We start from the raw sequence: 8,025 nt of genomic DNA, 5'->3' as shown, positions 1-8,025 counted from the left end.
AACATGCCTCCAGAAACTATGAACTTTGTTAAGTGTCTATAGTTGTAGAGGGGCTTCAGATCTTTTGTTCATAGGGTCACTGTGTGAAGACAATCAACAACAACAATCACAGCCCAGAAGCTTATTGCTTCTGAGGTGTATTTGCATTTTAAAAGGGAGTTTTGCTTTCTAAATACTGCATGAAAGGAGACATTTAGGGCAATCTCCATTATCGACAAGAAAGAGGTCGAGATTGTCCAGTTGGAACAGAGGTTCTGGCTCAGGCTAGACCAGGGTGTAGAGAGCAGCAGCAGTCACAGAGAACCGAAGATAGAGAGGAACTGGGCCTTGGTCTAGATTGCAGGTGGTCTGGGAGTGGACGAGAAGCCATAATGAGCAGGGCTAAAGAGTTTTACGACACCAGCCAGGAGCTTGAGGATGAAGGCCAGAGGAGCCTTGAACATGCTGGAAAAGCTATATTGATTGAAGAATTGGATCCTCTTTCCAGCCTGGGCCGTAACCTGTTAAAGTGAATATAACCTAATAAACTTCATTATCATGGGGGGTGCGGGGGTAGGGGAGAGACCTTTACAGTTTAAGGAACTTCCAGGTGCCCCTTATCTAACCCATGGCCGCTGAGATTACAAATGAACCTCGCCCACTTTCAAGTGGTCCCTTGGGATTCAGAGGGCGGAAGCAGCAATGGCAGTGGTATCTGTAACACCTGGGAGCTTATTAGACCTGAGCTCTCCAGTCAATCTCAGGCTGCAGGAGTTGGAGAAGTTCGGCACCACCCTGCTTTCCTGGGGGCAGGTGAAGCTGGACTGGTACAGCCGAGAACAATTGGTGTCTTGATCCTTCACGTGTGAGAACCCAGTGACCCTTGCCCTAGAGTTAAGGGCTTTTTATTATCATCAGTGGTTTCCATATTTTATTGTGCTCATGGTACATCTGGGGTTATTTGTTGACAGAAGCAGATTCTCTGGGCAGAACGCAGGGTCTGATTCAATGGGGATTTCAGGAAATTCTGGTGAAAGTAGTCCAAGTTTTACCTGTGGAAAAATCTAATATTTGATCTATCTCAGTGTTGGGTTTTTTTTTTTCTCCCTCCGAGAAGAACTACAGAACATTAAAGATTGAAACCTGCCTGCTTTCCAATAAAGAAGAAATACTGAGAAGAGGTGGAAACTTCCCTTACAAATACGATGTAGAATTTAAAGTTAAGTATGGATGGAATCTTTTGCCAGCTAGTCTGTTGAGGAAACATGGTAACTTTAAATTTCAGAGTTGGTTTAAGTCAGGTAATCTGAAGTTATGTATACCGCCTGCGCATGTGTTTCACTCTGCAGAGAAATGAGATTTCCCTTCCCTACCCTTGTTCCCTTCTTCTCTCCCCTCCTGCCCTTGGGACCTCACCTGGGGCTGTCCACATGTGGTGGAATATAGAGAGGGGCTGCCTGTTGAAAGTATTGCAAGGAGTTGGTAGAGAAGGCAATGGAATTGCATCACTTGTTTGGTCTCTCCAGAGTTATTAGAGAAAATGAAATCACTCACTGTGGGGAATTGACTGAATAGCCCAGAACTGCTAGGAAAATATCCACTCTGAGATGAAAGGGCACATGGTGGTTTGATTTTCTGTCTTTCCTTTCTTTCCTCAGTGTGTTGAGACATCATAAATAAGCATTGGGAAAAACTTTTGTCAAAGACCTCTCCAAAGTGCTAAGGAGCAATGATGTCAGTTTGAAGATTAAGGAGCACCTGATTCAAACCATAGTCTTTCCAATGACTTGCTATGCATCTGAAAGTTGGACAATGAATAAAGGTGACAGAGGAAGAATCAATGCCTTTGAGTTGTGTTGTTGGAGCAGAGTATTGAAAACACAATGGACTGCCAAAAGAACAAGCAAATACATCTTGGAGGAGGTACTTTTTAGAGGCAAAGATGGCCAAGCTTTGTCTCATATACTTCCTTGTCAGAAGGAGCCAGTTTTTGGAAAAAAGACATCATACTGTGGAAGGTGGAGGATCAGAGAAAGAGAGGAAGACCCTTAATGAGATGGGTTGACGTGGTGACGCGAGGACGGCGCAGGGTTCAGATCTGTTCATAGGGAGGCTATGAGCCTTACTTAACTTGATGACACTTAACAACAGCAGTGACAAAAGGAGGAAGTGCAGGCTTAGCCCATCTACCCTGCACAGCATGCATGTAACGTAGAGATCCCACTCAAGCCTGTATTAGAGTGGGTGTGGTTGAAGAGCCAAGTGTCAGAACTGTTACTCAGAAGTTCTGAAGGCTGTGCTTGTCTCCGTGGCCTTCTGTATCTCTAGGCAAAGGCTGCTGACTATTCCTGAACGCGTGTTTTATTAGCAATGTGATGATAGCAACCATGTGTGACACGTTCTTGCACCTGATGGGAGGACTGGGAGAACAAAGACCCCTAGGAAGTACATGTGCATTTGTTGTTCAAACTAATTAAGCCATTTTTCCACATTCTGTCATGCCCCAGCATTGGGCTGAGAGGCAGTCCCCGTGGTTGTCTTAGAGTCAGCTCTACATTTCTTTTTCTCTTAAGTTTTTGTGAAAATGCCTGCCATGCCCCTGTTCTGAAATATTCTCCTTCAGCAGGGAACAACTCCCTCGGTCTCATTTATTTGGATCCCACTGCCCAGTCCTTCTGTTTGAGCTGCAAATGGTGCCTTGGCCTTCCCCTTGATGGATTCATCGTGTTGATTTAAGCCAATGTGGCAGAAAATCTGATGTCATCTGCAGCTGCTACACTATAATTCAAATAAGCAGTCATTAACCCTTACAAAGATCCCCAGGAAAGCACCGTGGCCTTCCCTGCATTCTACGTGTCAGTAACCACGGGTGAGTCAGGCTTCTGCATTTTGTGTAGCATTTGTTAGGCATTGGTGAGTCACACAGTAAACACACATTTATTGCACCCTTGAAAGGTGCCAGGCAAGCAAGTACACCCAGCTTTGTATATAGGAGTCCCTGTGTGGTACAAAAGATTAATTAACATGCTCCATTGCTAACAGAAAGGTTAGAGGTTCACGTCTTTCTGGAAGGAGCCTTGAAAGACAGGCTTAGTGATTTTTGTTTTTAGATCAGCTGTTAAAAAGTCCAAGACACCCAGTTCTGCTCTGACATACGCACACAGCTTGCTGTTAATTTGAAGGTGACCTTATAGCAACTGATTTTTGGTCATCTGTTGGCCCCCTAATCAATAGAGATTTTAGAATATCTCTCTGGTGGCCTAGTGGTAAGAAGCTGTGGTGCCATCCCAAAGGCACATGGTTCAAATCAGCCAGTGGCTCCACAGGAGAAGGATGGGAAATTTCCTCGGGTGTGATTAACTGCCCCTGAAAACTCACTGGAGGGTCAGCTACAGGTCAGTTTTGACTCAATGGTATACAACAACAACAACAACAGCTTAACCTTTAAGAAACTTTTTGATCTATGTATTGGGAAAGGCATTCAGCTTCAGCTTCTGTTCTCAAGCAGAGGAAAGGTGCTAAGAATTTCTTGAGCTTCTGAGCTGTTACTGTGATTGGCCAAATTATTGTAACCATTTCATAATTTCATGAAACCATTTAATGATTTCATAAAAGGCTGGATATATATGATTACTCTCTAACACCAAATCAAGCCCACTGTCACTGAGTCAATCCAACTTCATGATGACTCTATTGAGTTCCTGACACTGTAGGTCTTTATGGGAGACTATCTTTCTCACATGGAGCCAGTGGTGGATTTGAACCACTGGCCTTTGGGTTAGCAGGTCAAATATATAGTAAACCATATCACTGGGGCTTCTCAGAGTTTCTGTACTAAATTCTAAATTTTCCTGGCTGTTGAACTACCAGGGAAACATTGTGTTCTTTAACCTGTTTTAAGGACACAGTCCATGTCTTGGGTTAATGAAAATGAAAGGGCTCAGCTGGAATGCTGGGTACACTCTTGTTGATCAGTCTTATGGGACTTGCAGAGACATATCTGCAATCTATAGTTGGTGAGTCTGATGGAACCAATGGGGACCTATTTATAGTTCATAGCTAGGAGATCCAATACAGCTTGCTCTCCATATGAAAGGCATTCATGGTCATATTTCAGAAGTTTGTTTGCCATGTCTACAAGGGTCATTATTTGACGAATTTTGTACATCTTCAGCTCTACAATAACAGAAACATCTTTTCCATCTAGTCTTTGGAAGGTCTTTGAACTGAAAGAAATCCACATTCTCTGTAAAACCATTTACTTCTTAGGACACACATGATTACTAGTTGGGGTTGCCTATTTAACTGATTTGTCCAAGATTTTCCTTATAATTTGGTCACAAATTCCATTCTACTCTGATGAAGAAGGCACTGGGCTTGACAACATCTCATTCTACTGTGCCAGCTTGATGACAACTATAAGGATGTTATAACTGTAACCCAATAGAAGCTCAGTTACAAGGAACTTACATCTAGAATGTATAAAATACTCCAGCACCACAACAAGATAAACAACCCAATTGAAAAATGGGCACAGGATAGGAACAGACACTTCACCAAAGGAGACATTCAGATGGCTAACAAACACAAGAAGAAATGTTCAAAATCCCTAGCTCTAAGAGAAATGTAAATCAAAACAACTATGAGATATCATCTCACCCCAGTAAGACTAGCAAAATTTGATAAACAGTAAACATCAAATGATGGCAAGGTTGTGGAGCAACTGGGACCCTTATTCACTATTGGTAGGAGTGTAAAATGGTGCAACCACTGTGGAAGGCTGTATGGTGCTTTCTCAAAAATTTGCAAATAGAAATATCATTTGATCCAGCAATTCTACTACTGGGAATATACCCCAAGGAAAACATAACCACCACCCAGGCAGTTATATGCACACTCATGTTTATTGTGGCTTTGTTCACAATAGCAAAGAGTTGGAAACAACCCAAGTGAATGGATAGAGAAGCTGTGGTATATTCACACAATGGAATACCATGCAGCATTGAAAAATAAAGAACTCATGAAATATTATCCAAAATGGGTGACCCTGGAGGACATTATGCTGAGTGAAATATATCAGTCACAAAAGGACAAATATTGCATAGGGCCAATGTTGTAAAATGGAACTGACTTTGGGACTGGGGTAAAACTGAGAAAGAGGGGATAAATAATGTATACTGAGTTGAAATAGATGAGGAAGAGAACTGTTTAAAAGGGATATATGATTAGGAATTATTGTCATGACAAGAGTTCAGAATGAAGGCTGCACAGTAGAGTGGACTTGGGGGAGATTGTGTAACAGTGAAAGAGTTTTTATTTTACTTTTCAAAGAGAAGAGCTATTTGGGGGAGGGGGTGGGCAGGGAGAAAAGTGAAACAATGAATGAATGGAAACCCTAAATTTCTGTAAATTTTCATTAAAATGAATAAAAAACCAATCAGATGCTCAGTCAGTGGAGTTACTATTATTTCAGACATGTGACCAGGTTCCCCAAACCATCAAGCCTGCTGGTTGCTCAAAGCTTTAAAAATTACCAGATACAAGGTAGGCATGGAGTCTCTGAGTGGCACAGCTATTATTAGCCAAAGGGTTGGCAATTTAAAACTGCCCAGCAACCTCTTAGAAGAGAATCAATCTCCTGAGAGGTCACAGATTTGAAAATCCTGCGGATCAGTTTGCTTCTGAACATGTAGTGTGAGTGATAGTAAAAAATCAACTCAACAGCAACAACAGCAGCAGAGAAGGCATGAAGAAGCAGCAACAGCCCCTAACCCGTACATATAAAAACTTAACAAGAGAGAGGAAATGGATTCGAGGCAAGAAAGAAGCAGAAAATACCCTATAACCGTATAGAGTTATTTATATTTAGTAAAATATTTTCAGCTTCAGCTGACACACAAAAACCCAATGAAATCTCCTCTTCAATGTACAAATGTGTCACCGCAGGTAGATGGTGATTCACAGAGAGATTTCTTCATAAAGAAATAGAGCCCAGCCTGTTCAAAAGTGCCTCCATTTAATGCAACGTGGCATTGAACGAGGCTCCTTTTCAAGGGGCCTCTATTAAAAGCAAGATTATTATCTTCAGCATTTAGGTGGCATGCTGACCAGGGCCATAACATCCAGGCACTTAGTCGCTCCCATTATTGATGTACAATGTGATCTTTGGACGTTTAAAAATAGCTTCCACAACCTTTTATGGCCTCCCTTGCTTGGGCTACGGCTGTGTGTTGTAGAGAATACAGGCCCCCTGTAGGGAAGGCTGAAGTGTTAGAACCTTGCTGTCATGTTGACTTTGGCCAGGCTGGTCTTCAGGATCATCCTGGAGCTGTGACCACATTATAACCAAATCCTTTAAACCACAGGTAAGCCAGGGTCTAGAGGAAAGCAGTGTCCTGTGAAAATGGTGGTTGTTCCAACTGGGACATATGGATAAGTCACTTATCTTGTATAGGTTAGATAACCAGTTGGGAACATGATGTGATTCCTGATTCTTGTGCTTTAAGTTCAGTTAATTTTTATGCATATTTAAACATATAACAATATATATCTCTATATTATATCTATATATATATCTAATAAAAGGCTGGATATATATGATTACTCTCTAACACCAAATCAAGCCCACTGTCACCGAGTCAATCCAACTTCATGATGACTCTATTGAGTTCCTGACACTGTAGGTCTTTATGGGAGACTATCTTTCTCACATGGAGCCAGTGGTGGATTTGAACCACTGGCCTTTGGGTTAGCAGGTCAAATATATAGTAAACCATATCACTGGGGCTTCTCAGAGTTTCTGTACTAAATTCTAAATTTTCCTGGCTGTTGAACTACCAGGGAAACATTGTGTTCTTTAACCTGTTTTAAGGACACAGTCCATGTCTTGGGTTAATGAAAATGAAAGGGCTCAGCTGGAATGCTGGGTACACTCTTGTTGATCAGTCTTATGGGACTTGCAGAGACATATCTGCAATCTATAGTTGGTGAGTCTGATGGAACCAATGGGGACCTATTTATAGTTCATAGCTAGGAGATCCAATACAGCTTGCTCTCCATATGAAAGGCATTCATGGTCATATTTCAGAAGTTTGTTTGCCATGTCTACAAGGGTCATTATTTGACGAATTTTGTACATCTTCAGCTCTACAATAACAGAAACATCTTTTCCATCTAGTCTTTGGAAGGTCTTTGAACTGAAAGAAATCCACATTCTCTGTAAAACCATTTACTTCTTAGGACACACATGATTACTAGTTGGGGTTGCCTATTTAACTGATTTGTCCAAGATTTTCCTTATAATTTGGTCACAAATTCCATTCTACTCTGATGAAGAAGGCACTGGGCTTGACAACATCTCATTCTACTGTGCCAGCTTGATGACAACTATAAGGATGTTATAACTGTAACCCAATAGAAGCTCAGTTACAAGGAACTTACATCTAGAATGTATAAAATACTCCAGCACCACAACAAGATAAACAACCCAATTGAAAAATGGGCACAGGATAGGAACAGACACTTCACCAAAGGAGACATTCAGATGGCTAACAAACACAAGAAGAAATGTTCAAAATCCCTAGCTCTAAGAGAAATGTAAATCAAAACAACTATGAGATATCATCTCACCCCAGTAAGACTAGCAAAATTTGATAAACAGTAAACATCAAATGATGGCAAGGTTGTGGAGCAACTGGGACCCTTATTCACTATTGGTAGGAGTGTAAAATGGTGCAACCACTGTGGAAGGCTGTATGGTGCTTTCTCAAAAATTTGCAAATAGAAATATCATTTGATCCAGCAATTCTACTACTGGGAATATACCCCAAGGAAAACATAACCACCACCCAGGCAGTTATATGCACACTCATGTTTATTGTGGCTTTGTTCACAATAGCAAAGAGTTGGAAACAACCCAAGTGAATGGATAGAGAAGCTGTGGTATATTCACACAATGGAATACCATGCAGCATTGAAAAATAAAGAACTCATGAAATATTATCCAAAATGAGTGACCCTGGAGGACATTATGCTGAGTGAAATATA

At 41.4% G+C, this 8,025-nt stretch overlaps 1 pseudogene; it reads left to right on the top strand.

The window, feature by feature from the left end:
- Positions 1-371: 371 nt before the first annotated feature.
- LOC102867585 overlaps positions 372-8,025 on the top strand; it is a 44,726-nt pseudogene continuing 37,072 nt past the window's right edge.

The sequence above is a fragment of the Elephantulus edwardii genome, unplaced genomic scaffold (assembly GCF_000299155.1).
Source record: "Elephantulus edwardii isolate Elephantulus edwardi_28Jun2011 unplaced genomic scaffold, EleEdw1.0 scaffold00101, whole genome shotgun sequence".
Lineage (NCBI taxonomy): Eukaryota > Metazoa > Chordata > Mammalia > Macroscelidea > Macroscelididae > Elephantulus > Elephantulus edwardii.
Note: the sequence above shows the minus strand (reverse complement) of the source record. Positions and strands in the feature narration are given on the sequence as shown.